The sequence below is a fragment of the Suricata suricatta genome, chromosome 1 (assembly GCF_006229205.1).
Source record: "Suricata suricatta isolate VVHF042 chromosome 1, meerkat_22Aug2017_6uvM2_HiC, whole genome shotgun sequence".
NCBI lineage: Eukaryota > Metazoa > Chordata > Mammalia > Carnivora > Herpestidae > Suricata > Suricata suricatta.
The window spans coordinates 14,106,630-14,121,478 of record NC_043700.1 but is presented as its reverse complement, the minus strand read 5'-3'; the positions used below and the strand labels follow the sequence as shown (position 1 = coordinate 14,121,478).

Genomic DNA, 14,849 nt, shown 5'->3' with positions numbered 1-14,849 from the left:
AGGCTGACTCCCTATGTGGTTAGGAACCAGAGTCAGAGTCTTTTTTCCCCTCACCTATTGTTTTCTGGAACCTCCTATCAGCCCCGTGAGAGAGGTGTGGTCAGGGTTATTGACTCTGCTGCAGGTGTGAAAACAGAGAGGCTAGGCCAGTGGCCAAGGACGCTGGAGGTGATGTGGGGCTGCTCCTACACCCAGGCTGACCTCTCCTTGACCTCCCCCCCTCTCCGGGGCTCACTCCTATCCAGTCAAGGTCAAGGAGATGTAGTGCCTAATCTTTTTGCAAACTGTGGAAACAGGATTGATTAAACTGGCAATGACTTTAGACTATACCCTAGGAAAACAAAATCCAGAGAGCAACAAGTCAAATGTGTGATTGTACCCAATGGAGTACTTAGAAACGGCGGAATGCAGGCACGTGGGTGGCCCGGTCGGTTAAGGGTCTGACTCTTGGTCTCGGCTCAGGTCATGACCTCAGTTTCATGTGTTCGAGCCCCAAGTCAGGCTCTGTGCTGGCAGTGTTGAGCCTGCTTGGGCCTCACTGTCTACCTCGCTCTCTGCCTCTCCCGGACTCGCGCTCTGTCTCTCTCAAAATCAATACATAAACTTAAAAAAAGAAAAGGAAACAGTGGAATGGATGTTCACGTGCAGCAGGTTGGAGTTATGAAGGCAGTGCTGAGTGAAAAGGGCAAGAAATGGCAAGAGACATAGGACACAGTTGGCTTTAGGTAAATTAAAAATACATGCATAAACCCACTATGTTTTTTAAATTGGCACGAATAAAAATTCATAATTAAACACATTTCAGTGGTTATCTATGGGGAAGTGAGCAGTAAAAGTTAATAAATAACCAAAGGGAAGACCTTGTCTGGACTGATAATGGCAATGTGTCATGGATTCTATGTCCTTAATCTCTGTAGCCAGAGATATAAAACCCTGCAACAAATAAACAAATAAAACCAAGACAACCCCCCTCAAAAACAACGCAAAGAGGTAAGAACTGTGAACTTCAGTTCTGCTAAAGCCTTATGCTTGGTTGACAGTGAGGGGCCAGTGGGAGGACCGGGGGAGGGGTAGGGGTAGGGGGCAGCAAGCAAATTTGTGCTTGTCCTTCTCTGCATTCACTTGACAGAAAAACTGTTGCCGGTGTCTCCTCGGTGAAATGACTTATAACAGCCCGGGATTTGGATTTTAAAACTTGCCTAAACAGAGAGCTTGTAAAAACAGTACTAAAAATCTCATTTTGGTCCACTTCCCTTAGTTACAATAGGGAAGGGGTGGGGAGGGGGGAGAGAACTAGTAAGTCACATTGCTGATTTTATGATGGAAACTCCAAAGCAACTGAGAATTGTCTGCCTCTAAGTGAAAAGTTAGCCTTAAAACAAAAAGACAACTAGTCATTGATTTATTTCATTTTAATGCCTGGTAGGGTTCTGAGCATTTTCAGTCTTTTGCGTCCAGGGTGTGAAGATATTAGGAAGGTGCCTAGACAATGCCCATTTTTACAGACAGGAAACTGAGGGGTACATTGAGTAATTGACTCAAGGTCACACAGTGATGAAGAAGGGATTTGAGCCCAGGTAATTTCAATTCAAAAGTATTTTTATCCCCTGCATCAGGAAGCAGCAATTTTTTTTTTCTATGAAAAGCTAGATAGTAATAGGCTTGGGGCCACACCCTTGACTACTCAGCTCTGTTCTTGAACTGCAACCAAGTGGGCATGACTGTGGCCAGGACAGCCATGCCCCGTGGGTTCTTTTTGGGCATGTGCTCATCAGTTTCCACCGAAGTCTCCAGCCTGAGCCTCTGCACGTCTCCGGTGACTCTGCAAGCTCTCCTGTTCTGTCCTGGGGCTCAGCGTCCCATTGCTCTGCCCCAGGCAGGGGTGCTGCTGGGCTCAGGAGGCACGCTGTAGTTAATGCATCACATAGATTGTATTAAATCAACTCTTTCAGACCAGAGACTTAGACTTTCTTTAAGCCAAGAACAATTTCCCTCCACTTTGTTACTTCTCCATGGACACCTTTCCCATGTACTAGAAATTCTAATAGAGGCTCATAATCCCTTATCTTAAAGTATCTTTGTTTTTTTTTTGCTTTCTTGTGTGTGTGTGTGTGTGTGTGTGTGTGTGTGCCTTTTGAAAAATAAATTTCCAGGTGGGTGGCTCAGTTGGTTAAACGTCTGACTCTTGATTGTGGCTCAGATCATGATCTCACAGTTTGTGGGACTGAGCCCTGGGTTGGGTTCTGCACCAACAGCATGGAGCCTGCTTGGTATTCTCTCTCTCCCTCTGCCCCTCCCCCACCAAAAAAAATATAAATAAACAATAAATAAATAATTCCAGCAAACACATTTATTGGAAAAAAAATAACCTGAACTGATGTGAAACTATTTTTAGTCATCAAAAAATATTAGAGTGAGTGGTGGCTGGTGGTTCAGTCAGTGAAGCGTCTGACTGTTGGTTTCAACTCAGGTCATGATCTCATGGTTTCATGGGTTTGAGCCCCGCGTTGGGCTCCATGCTGTCAGCACAGAACCTGCTTGCGGTTCTCTCTCTCCCTCTCTCTCTGCCCCTCCCCTACTTGTGCTGTCTCTGTCTCTCTCAAAATAAATAAATCAACTTAAAAAGAATACTAGTGTGTGAATATTCCATATATTTTGGTGCTGAAAACGTTTGATTTCCAAGTACTTTGCATATCCTCCTGGGGATGTTATATAGTACATACTATAATTACATAAATGTATGTAATGTAAAATGTATATAAAAACATATATAATACGCATAAAAACAGAAATACATACAAACATACAAATATATATAACATTCAGTGTTATTTCTAAAAGCTGAAACAATCTAAATTTCCAAACTTCTTCTGGCTTTGGTGTTTTCAGATATGAGTCAGTAAATCTGTAATTGCATATCTGCTCTCCTGAATCTATCCTCAAAGCTAACTTTTTTCTTAGTTTTCCTCAGTCTTTGAATTTCTTCCTCTAAGTTTTCATCTCTTCCTCCACCAGATCTTCCTAACTCCTCGTCAGATCTCAGTACTCACCATCACCCACTTGAGTTTATCTAAGAGGATGGGAAATCATGATTTTATTTATGGTAGAATTAAATCTTGGTTATGTTCTCCCTCCCTCCCTGTTTTTGACAAAAATGGTGTCTGTGTAATAAGTCCTGTAGTAAGTGCTGTAAGAGTGTTGGGTTGGCTTCATTACAGATGACTGACACCCACCACCAGACACACACATGCAGCCACTCAAACAAGGTTGATGTTTTTTGTCATACGGACACAGACAATTCCAGACTGGGGTATATTGATTCCGCAATTATCAAGGACCCAAGCCCTTCTCTCTGTGACTTTACCATCTGCAACATTTGGCTTCTGCATTGCAGACGGAGGTGGCCATGACATCAGTGGTCCAGCCAGCAGGCTGGAGAGGCACAGCAGCATGGCGTCGAGTTTCCCTTTAAGGACATCTTCTTGACACTGTATGCGCCAGCTCTGTTGCCGTGTCATTGGACAGAACTTGGTCAGTGTCCACAGCCACCTGCAAGTCTGAGATACTTATTTGGGTAGTCAAGTGCCGAGGTAAAAATCTTTCTAGAATATGAGAATAATGGACGTTAGGAGAGTCCTGGCCGTCTCTGCCATCGCCTTCCAGAGTGCTGTATTTTCCTTCCGCTATTCATGAATGATGTCCATCCCTCTTGCTCAGATCAAGTAGTTAGAGGGTCTTATGGGGCACAAAACTTTAAGGGGTGGAGGTCGATAGCCTATATCCTGGCAGACAAGGACTACACTTGACTGTCTCTAAAGACCTACATCTTCTTGGAAAATGGTACAAAGGATAAAAGTATGGCTTTGTCATCCATGGGTATAATAATAGGAAAATTCTGCAATGCAAAGTTTAGAAGCAGCAGACTTGATTTCAATGTAAGCAGAATAAAACAGGAACATTGATGATAGTCATCTTCATATGGCACCTTATGATCTTCAAAATGTTTCCACATTTTTAAAAATATTTATTTATTTTGAGAGCAAGAGCGAGAGAGCAAGCAAGAGGGAGTGAGAGCGTGTGTGCGTGCATGAGTGGGGGAGGGGCAGAGAGAGGGGGACAGAGAGAGTCCCAAGCAGGCTCCCTGCGCAGTGCAGAGCCAGATGCAGGGCTCGGTCCCCCAAGTATATCATGACCTGAGCCAAAATCAAGAGCCGGACACTCAACTGACGGAGTCACCCAGGCACCCCCTCCAGATTTTGAATGAACATTATTGTGCTCGATAACAAAAACCACTCTTTATAGAAAACTGTATCTGTTTCCTTCTGCTGCTGTGAAGAATTGCCACAAAGTTCGTAGCTTAAAACAACACAGTCGTATTACCTGACAGTAGTCCCAGAGGGCGGGTGTGTCTTGGGCTAAAATTAGCGTGTTAGCCGGGTTAGTTCCTTCTGGAGACTCACGGGTGAGTCCCTCACTTTCCTCTTGCAGCTTCTAGAAGCAGTCTGCATTCCTTGGCTTGTGGCCACAGGGCTTCAGTCCCTGATTCCATGGTCACATCACTTTCTATTACTACTCATTCTGACCTCCTACCTCCTAGGTAAGGGTGCTTGGGATTGCACAAGCCAACCCGGATAATTCAAGATAACTGCCCCATTTGAAGAGTCTTGGTGTAATTACCCCTTTGGCCATGCAAGATAACAATCACAGATTCCAGAGATTAGGGTGCAGACATCCTGATCAGCTGCAAAATGCAACTGTGTTCCATAGACGGCACTCACTGTGATCTCTATGCCACAGCACTGTGTAGTGCAAGCGTGCTAGTCAGTAGAAGTGTTACATTCAGTTTGCAGATGAGAAAACTGAGACTCAGAGATATTAAATAACTAGCAGGTGTCACACACACTCTCTAAGGGGGTAGAGACAGAATTCAAAGCCAAATCTGTCCCACCAAAGGCCATGCTCCCTTAGTAACTGTCACTAACCCCATCTGACAGATGATAACCAACCATCATTGAGAACAGCCCTACACAGGTCAGGGAGGCATCCTTGACTTTATGGAATCTTCCCCCTATTTGCACAATTCTCGCAAGTGATCCAGAAATCTGGGCCAGTATGAATCATCCATCTTTACTTAATGAGAAGCATCTCTCCAAGGCCGAGAGCATAAACATGACTGTAGAACACAGGGAAACTCAGGACAGGTAATCACGCCTGGTGCTGAAGGAAGGAGACCTCTGCCCCATTCCTGTCTGGGGAAATACTGATCAAGCCGTGGAGGGCTTCTCTCCCTGCACTGAGCACGTTCTGTGATGTCCACAGAAAGAGCATGGCTGTGTTTCTCTACGTGTCTTGCAGTCATTGCTGTCCTCTGGTCTCAAGGACATAAGCACAGTCATTTAGTTAACTACCAGAGCCATGGACTCCCTTTTCTTTGGTAAACACTGCTGTGAGGTCTTTCTGCTTCCTTTTTGCAGCCATAGTAACCGTTGTTGGGTAATCCAGGGTTGTTGGGTAATTGCCAGACTCCTTCCCTGGAGGGAGATTTTTTAAAAAACTAATGTCATATCGAGGACAAACAAGGAAGGTCCTTTTAACCATCCTGGTCTTCTTTATAGCGATGGTGTTTCAGAAGAAATTTATATGCCCTAATATGTCCCTTCCTACTATGAGGGAAAGTGTAAGTCACAGATATCTGTCTCAATTTTGAAAATAAGTGGAAAAATAATGATTGGAGCTATTCCACATAAAATACTTCTTGGATCTAGTTAATCCTCATAACTGCCTTAAAGTAGGTCCTAACATGATTGCCATTTTTCAGATGACAGAGTCGACATTTAGAAGTCTGAGCCCTGTGTCAAGGCTGAGCGTATAAGCCAAGCTCAAGCTGGGATTTGAACCCGTAGCAGTTGATCCCAGGCTAGAGTCGGGGCTGTGAAAGAAGCTCGCCAGCACACCTTAAGTCTAGTTTACATACCGTCCACCATTTGTGTGCAGTTCATGACCAGCTAGCTTCCTGGTTCTAGAATCACACCATGGAGAGGCTCTTCAACTTTGCTTTTTTTTTCTAATTTAAAAAAAAAGTTTATTATTGAGATAGAGAGAAACAGAGCATGAGTAGGGGAGGGGCAGAGAGAGAGAGGGAGACACAGAGTCCAAAGCAGCAGCACAGAGCCCGACGCAGGGCTTCAACCCATGAACCATGAGATCATGACCTAAGCCGAAGTCAGACGCTTAACCATCTGAGCCACCCAGGCGCCCCAGTTCTTCAACTTGTCATTGAGTGAGCTCTTCCCTAGAAAATACGGCCCTTCAAGAAACAAGGAAAATCAAGGCAAACTTTCTCTAACGGGGAGGCAGGAAGAGTAAAGGGCTATAGGACCCCTCTGGCTGGCCATGGCGGCCATGTGCCCCAGCCTGTGTGATGCAGAGGCAGCCCCGGGGCCTCAAGCGGTTCCAGCTCCTCGGAAGAGTGGCCAGGCGTTCAGGACCTGTGACGACCTGGCGTATGTCACCTGCCAATCCTTCAACAGTGAGTCTCTGGTCTAACCACATGCAAACACAGCCTACTGCTTTATCGGGACACAGTCTCGGCCAGCTTTATCTGTCAGAAGACAATATGGAGACTGAAGGAGGACAGTCTTCTAAAAAGTTGTATTTATTCGTTTGAGGGGCTCTAGTCTCCCAAGTGGATTTTCCCAGAGGCACCTTTTCACGGCAGAATGTTACGACACTGTAAGGGATTTATATTATTATTTATAGTTTTATATGGTAAGGAATTTCTATGATTATGTTGATATATTAATGCACTATATTAAGAATATTATTTTTATTGAACTATCCAAAGCTTATTGAGCCCTCAGACGTAGGTTAATATTAAGTTCTGCAAGAGTTCTTATAAATCCATGCAGAAATAAAGATGATTGCCCAGACACAAAAATGGGAGAAATAAATATGCCATTCACACAAAAAGAAATATAAAATGCCCTAAATTATAAGTAGACAACCTTAACTTTTTTTTTTAAATGTTTGGTTATTTATTTTGAGAGGGGGAGACAGTGAGACTGGGGAGGGGCAGAGAGGAGAGAGCAGGCCCCACACTCGGCATGGAGCCTGATATGGGGCTTGATCCTACGACCCTGGGATCATGACCTGAGCTAAAATCAAGAGTCAGACACTCAGTCAACTGAGCCACCCGGGCGCCCCAACAACCTTACTCTTAATGAAAGCAACTTAAACTAATTAAGATGCTATATTTACCTACCAAATTGTCAAAGAGAACAAAAACAACAGATTTAGATCAGTGCTGTAGAGAGTATGAGAAAATAGAGTTTTTAGACCCTGTAATGAGAGTATGCATTTGGTTCAGTTATCACAGAAGGGCATTTGGGGCTAAAAACAAAACCTTTAAAGAGACAGCATCACACATGCCTCAGAACGTAGTTACAGAGATATAGACATACACACGCACATGTGTGCACGTAGACACACACACACACACACACACTGCGTATGGTTTGACTGAGCAATGAAACTTTCAAGAATGTGAGTGAAAATGTCCAATAAACTTGACAAGATCCTTGCTCTCACTAGAAATCAGGAAAGTGCAAATACAACACGGAAGGATACCATGTTTAAGCAGAGCGGCCACAGTCCAGAGTTTATCGGATAAAGCGTGAGTCAGGCTGTGCAGCAGCTCCGCCCTCACAGGGTCTCTGGCGGGAGCACTGCTGTGCCGCCGCCGCCCCGACGGCAACCTGACGGTGTCTGCAAACAAAACGTGTGCCTCCTCCACCATCTAACAGTTCTGCTTTCCGGCGTCTCCTCAGAGAAACATGTGCACGCGTGCATGAGGAAAAGCTCTAATGTAGCATTGTTGGTCTTAGCAGAAAACTAGAGAGTCCGAACACCCAACAACAGGGAAATAGCTCAGTAAACAGCAGTTTTTCCTTATTATGGGACCCTATGCACAGTGACGGAGAGCGACGCTGGTCACATGCGCTATTGCGGAAGCTCCTGCAAGATACTCTGCGGAATGAACAGAGAGAGCACGAGAGCATCTGTGCACCACTCCCTGCCTCGCCAATAAAACCATCCAGCTCCATATACGTTATTTAGATACATGAAAATATATGTAAGCACATTTAAAAAGCGAAGGGTGTGCACCAACCAATAATACAGTCTTTGTAAGAGTGATGGTGACTAGATTGGTCCTCATTGGGGACTTTGGTCACATCGCAATGTTTTACATTTTCACTAAGAGCATGTATTCATTCATTATATGTGCATTTAAAAAAATGTTTTTAAAAATGGGGCGCCTGGATGGCTCAGTGGGTTAAGTGCCGACTTTAGCTCAGGTCATGATCTCCTGGTCTGTGAGTTCAAGGCCCCGCGTGGGACTCTGTGCTGACAGCTCAAAGCCTGGAGCCTGCTTCAGATTCTGTGTCTTCCTCTCTCTCTGCCCCTCCCCTGCTCATGCTCTGTCTCTGTCTTTCAAAAACGAATGAACAGTAAAAAAAATGTTTTAAAAATGATTGCAAAGATTTTGTGACACTGATACTTATCAAGGCGTTAGTTGTGAAAATGTGGAAATAACCTGAATGTCCAACAGCAAGGAGTACATCATAAGATACTCCATGATGTGTTATAATAGAACCATCAAAACAGTATTTAGAAGTCTATTAAATAGTGGAGAGGAAACATTGACAACCATGTCAAAGGGAAAAGGCAGAATTCCAAATAGTGTGTATTATTAAATACCTGTCAACTGATGGGTCCAAGGCAGAGAGATCAGGTTCCAAAATGTGAGTGGGCTAGCCAAAAAGCTTTTTAAAGGCTAATATCACAGTCAACAACCTCAGTGATTGCAACGGTGACCCTGCTCAGGTGCTGGGATAATGGAGGCCAGAGAAACCGAGGAAGAAGACTTGGCCAGGCAGCTGGGTGGAAAGCAGAAGCAAGCAGGATGCTACTGGAGAGGCCGAGGGTGGAACCTGTCTCGGCTCACCCTGGAGCTGGCCCAGCTGTACCCGGAGATTCTGATCCCTCTCTGGTTCGGCCCAGCCTACGGTCGGTCCTTCTGGTCCTCTCCTGCAGCTGTTTCGGCCAGGACTATGTCAGAACAAGGGTAATGGCCTCCTGCCGGAAGACCTTTGCAGACCAGCGCATGATCCCTACCTGCACGGGCACCTCTGATTTGCTGGAGAGTGAACATGCATTCCAGGCTTAGCTTACTTCATTTCCTATAAGGAGCACAGAGCACCAGACCACTTTCTGGGGCAAAACTAGGTAATTACTCCCTGCAAGTCCCTTTTTCTTTGGCCAATTCACAACCTGGCTCATAGTCATGAAATCATGTGGAATGCCAGGCAAAATAGTAAGAGTCTCTTTTGAAAGTCAAGATGAGTGTTAGAAAATTTAGTGAGAGAGAGAAACCCTTTAATGGAATAGCTTGCTTTTGCATTATGGACAAGGAACAGAAGGAAAGAAGAAAGAGGGAGAGAGAGAAGAAAATAACCAGAGGGTTCCAATATTCACAAGTGAAAATGCTGTTATTTCTAAGTAACTGCCTGCTCCCAGCAGCACTAGAGCCTGAGTGAATTCATGCCCTTTCTCCAGGTGGAGGGTGGGAAGGACAGTAAGATAAGATAGGAGATGAGATAGCAGGATAAAGAGTCTAATTTGAAAACCCAGAGAGAAAATATCTGGGTCCTAGGTCCTAGGTGGTTGTAGTTAAAACAAGTTACCAAACAGATCAAAATCTCTAGGTGAGCTTGGGGACAGAGAAGCAGAAAAGTAAGGTGGGGGGCGGGGGCGGAGAAAGAAGGAAGGAAGAAGCATTTCTGATCCTGGAGGTGAATGCGAGGCGCCTGGGAATGATTCCAGGAACCGTGAGCCTGAGGTCAACTCATTTCTTTCATTGTTCATTTCTTCTCGACTGTGTTTGTGTTCATATCCTGTTCCCTCTGTTTTCATACCTGCATGAAGCAGTTGCTCTTAGGGAAGGGGACAAACATTTGTTTGATGACAAGGGGTCCCTGGCATGGGAAGAGACAGATGGGGTGAGAGAGGAGCCTGTCCCCCACATTCCTAACAGAACTACAGGCATGCAGCCTCAGGGGGAAATGCTGGAGGAGCTGGAGGCTTCAGGGATCTGAGCAACGGCCAGCTTCTGCGGTCAAGCTTGCAAACCTATTTAAGAGCGTTCCTGGGTGCATTTAAACTACATCCTTGCTCCGCAAATAGGTCTGTGCTTTTGAGCAATACTGACACCCAGTGTTTGAAATTTTAGGACTGAAAGGGAAATAACGTGATGGTAGGGGAAGAACAGATCCTACAGAGAATGCTGTCATCTGTGAAGCTGCTCCTTGTAAAGCAATGCGTTCAGAAAGGTGCGTGTGTGGGGCTGGCCCAGCCTTCCAGCTCCACACCAGGCCTGGTCCACTCCCAAGTGAGCGTGGGCATCACTGTGAATTCCGGGGGCTAGGTTGGGGGGGTGTCCTTTATTTTGTAGAAAAGGTTATTCAAAGATGATTTGGTTTTAAAAATCAACATTCAGGGGCGCCTGGGTGGCACAGTTGGTGAAGTGTCCAACTTCAGCTCAGGTCATGGTCTCATGGTTTGTGAGTTCGAGCCCTGCATCTGTACTGACATTTCAGAGCCTGCTTCGGATTCTGTGTCTCCCTCTCCCTCTGTCCCTCCCCCACTTGCACTCTCTCTCTCTCAAAAATAAAGAGTAAAAAAAAATTTTTTTAGTCAATATTCGACCTATTGAAGTCACAAACTTTAAAAATTGCGCTAGTTCCTAAGTTTTAAGTTCAACTTCCAACACTTACTCTTTTATTTATAATTAAAATACATTTTGGGAATGTCTGTCAATCAGCAATTGAAAAACTTAAGAAGAAACCTGGATATCAAAAAAAAAAAAAAGAAAATCCACTTAAAATGTTTAAGGAGACTAAATGAGTTTGTCATGGGATCACTTCAAACACTGTAATTTCCTTTATAAACTTGTTATATTCAAGTGTCTTTTTGAGCATATCTGAACGAAAAGTTTTCCCAAATACTTTAGATAACTTCTTAAAATCAGATAAAACAAACCCATAAATAAGGCAGTTTAAGTTGCTGAAATGGCTCAATATTCTTTTCCAAACTTAAAAAAAATTATGCCATTATTTTAAAAATCATTGGTGTAGGGGGCCCTGGGTGGCTCAGTCAGTTAAGGTTAAGCGTCCAATTTCACCTTGGTCAAGATCTTGCTGTTCTTGAGTTTGAGCCCCATGTCGGGCCCGGTGCTGATAGACAGCTCCGAGCCCGGAGCCTGCTTCAGATTCTGTGTCTCCCTCTCTCTGCCCGCCCCGGTCATGCTCTGTCTCTCTGAAAAATAAAAAAATCGATTTAAAAAATCGTAACTGTAAAGAACTCAAAACCACATTTCTAAAAACTTGTTTGAGTAGAGTTAATGCACAGCGTTTCACTGGTTTCAGGTGTACGACACAGTGATGTTATGCTGTGCTCACAGGTATAATTACCGTTACACAACACTGTTACACACCACTGCCTGTGTGCCCTATGCTGTACCTTTTATCCCCGTGATTTCTTCATTCTGCACTGGAAGCCTGTGTCTCCCTCTTCCCTCCATCCATTTTGCTCAACGCCCTACCCTCCACCCCACTCAGTCAACCATCATTTTGTTTTAGGTCTGATTTGGCTTCGAAAACACATTTTATTTTATTTTATTTTTTTAATTTTTTATTTATTTTTGAGAGACAGCACGAGCAGGGGAGGGTCGGAGAGAGAGGGAGACACAAAATCTGAAGGAGGCTCCAGGCTCTGAGCTAGCTGTCAGCACAGAGCTCAATGTGGGGCTCAAACCCACGAACCGTGAGATCATGGCCTGAGCTGAAGCCGGATGCTTAACCGACAGAGCCACCCAGGCGCCCCCGAAAACACATTTTAAATTGGAATCACAAGGCTCATTAGTTAGATCCTTCAATAGGGCAAATTATCTTTCACACAATAACTACATTAAATTCCAAGTAAACAGATTATCCTGTAACACAATACAATAGTATTAATAATGGGTTTGATTTATGTATTAATCCAAATTTTCTTGGTGTTGAAAAACACCCTGTAAAGAAACCAGTGTGTCAACCTACACCAAGTCCATTCTGCTTTCTATCTTGATGCTCCAAGGTTACTTGTCAGCCCCCTGGGGCCACGGCCCTGATCCTAGCTTATGGCATTGATGTCGGTCAGGAGACTGACTTATAGCCACCATTCCATTAAGTCCATGCCCTTCACATGGTCTGGTCTAGTAGTCCATGCCTCTGGGATTGAGGCAATTGGTTATTTTTCCTTGTCAGTTCCCACTGAGATTGGAGGTAACTTCTTTTTCTGCTATAGTTGGATTTATATTTTTAAGTCTCTTGTGTGTACCACCATCAACTAAATAATGGTATCATGATTTCTTATCACTTAGAATTTTTGTTTTAAACTTACTGAGAGCCATCTCTTGGACTTAATTATATATATGTATTAAAATTTATTAAAGAGGTTTATTTATTTTTGAGAGAGAGAGAGTGAGAGAAAGACAGAGTGTGAGCGGGAGAGGGCGGAGAGAGAGGGAGACACAGAATCTGAAGCAGGCTCCAGCCTCTGAGCTGTCTGTCATCAGCACAGATCCCAACGCAGGGCTCGAACTCACAGACCAGGAGATTATGACCTGAGCCAAAGTCAGACGCTTAACCGACTGACCCACGCAGATGCCCCTTAATTATATTTTTAATATTAATCACTTTTTACAGAACCTAAAAAAGAAAGTAAATGTGGAATAAGTTGGTGAAGGCATTCCAAAAACTTTTGTACATTCAGAGCTTAACTCTTTTTTTTTTAAAGTTTATTTATTTATTTTTGAGAGAGGCACAGTGTGTGAGCAGGGAGGGGCAGAGTAAGAGGGAAAGAGAGAGAATCCCAAGCTGACTCTGCACTGTCAGTGGAGGGCCCGACACTGGGCTCAAATTCATGAAACTGGATCACGCCCTGATGTGAAATCAAGAGTCTTAACCAACTAAGCCACCCAGGTGCCCCCAGAACGTTAACTCTTCTGAATCACTTTTTCACTTAGCTGTTGATGTATGCACATTTCAGAAAGTTAAAAGAACAAGATTCTCGTGCAACTATAGACTAAACAGCTGTCAAAGCTTAACACCCGGCTTAAAGGAGAATTATAGGAGCAAAGGCTTTATGAGCACTGGGAATATATATTGGAGTGTGTCAACTGCACTCGAGTTTTTAAAAAATAATGAAACTGAAAATAAAAGAAGAAAAAAACATGTTGGAATAAGATGGCTAGGTTAGAAACAAAACTGGTTAATGTCCTACAGGGCAATAAAATGTACCTTCGAGTTATCTTTTTTTAACGGGCAAAGATCATTTGGATCTCTCCCAGACAAAACATATGAGTTAACATGTAACTCCACAAAACAGGAACTTTTACCGAGGAGTAGATAGCAAGTCAAACAAAAGTGCTTTGCATTAGACAATTAAGCGACCGACATGACATTACACATTAGTGGTGCAGCAATTTCTTAAACTCATCCATTGAAGAACCAAAACCATTGGTCCGACTCTGACGCTGGCCTTACATTATGCAGCCTTGGCTAGGTTTTCTGTCCTCCTTCAGAAATGTTGCTGAACACAACTATCTGCTTCACCACTTCCTCTGCCTCCTCTTCACAGTAATTAGATTCCTACAGTTGAAACTGTATTAGGTTGTTATTTCTAGGACTTTCCTTCAAGTCACTCCAAGTTTTACTGCTGACTCTTTAATGTTCTATCATTTTTAGGCAATGACAACTGTATCATGACTGGTACTTGGCAGACAATGACTGTGAGAGGCTTATTTTAAGGTGTTCTCAGTTTCAGAGATGTCAAATGATGGGGAAGAAACATGTGTCTTAGAATCGATGAAATACGGCATGTCGTAGAGTAGCTGCAAGATTAAACTGAAAGACTAGTCTACCGTGTAGCTTGTATGGAGACATATATATGAACAACACATTTCTGGTTTTCCATAACTCTGTAAATGTCCGTTTTTCTTTCCTCCTCCCCGGATAAAGTTTAAGTGACCTATCACAGGTACATCTTCCTCCTACAATGAGGAATGCAGGGCGCCAGAGAAGGGTTTGGTCTTGGAGGGATTCCTCAGACCCTGGCTCTTCCTTTATGTTCAGCATTGTGGCCATTACATGAATGGGCAAGGAAGGTTCCGAGGTCTACCTGCCATCATGAAGTTGTGAACATGTCCTCGAGAGCCTCTACCAAGCAAGACAATTTGTAGCACAATGTTCTTAGATTTGGGGGCAATAATGCTTCTGTTGACACCATAACACTTTGTAAGATCTCGTTTGCTATGAAATAGTGCTCAGGAGTGCCTCGCAATCTTTTCATGTCATAGCACACAGAGCAAATGCTAACACTTATGCAGCCACTGGGGTCCATGGAGACGTGTCTCCGGACTGGAAGTGACGGGGGGCAGTGGGGCAACTGCCCATCCTTACCTGACGTCCTGAAGGCTGGGGGTACTGTACTCTGTGACCTGCTGCTCTCTCATAACTCGGAGCCTGGCGTTGGTGGCAGACCTGAGTGTGGACCAAGAGCAAAACCTTAAAATGAGAAAGAAAGAGGCCATGCTCTCACAGAAGAATAGTATAATTTCTACCTACTGGAAAAAATGAGTACCCAATCTTTCAAGTTTACTACTCAGAATTCAACTGTATCATGGTCAAAGGCTAGTTAGCCTACACTCAGATGAACATAGCATATGTTTCTACTTGTCTCTGGCCGATCTG

The 14,849-nt window shown here is 43.9% G+C and overlaps 1 long non-coding RNA gene across 1 annotated transcript; it reads right to left on the bottom strand.

The window, feature by feature from the left end:
- Positions 1–1,394: 1,394 nt before the first annotated feature.
- LOC115272088 lies at positions 1,395–14,640 on the bottom strand. The gene is made up of 2 exons (XR_003900378.1): positions 14,559–14,640; positions 1,395–1,906 (listed from the first exon to the last, which is right to left on the bottom strand). It is a non-coding gene; the product is annotated as an uncharacterized LOC115272088 (long non-coding RNA).
- Positions 14,641–14,849: the final 209 nt, after the last annotated feature.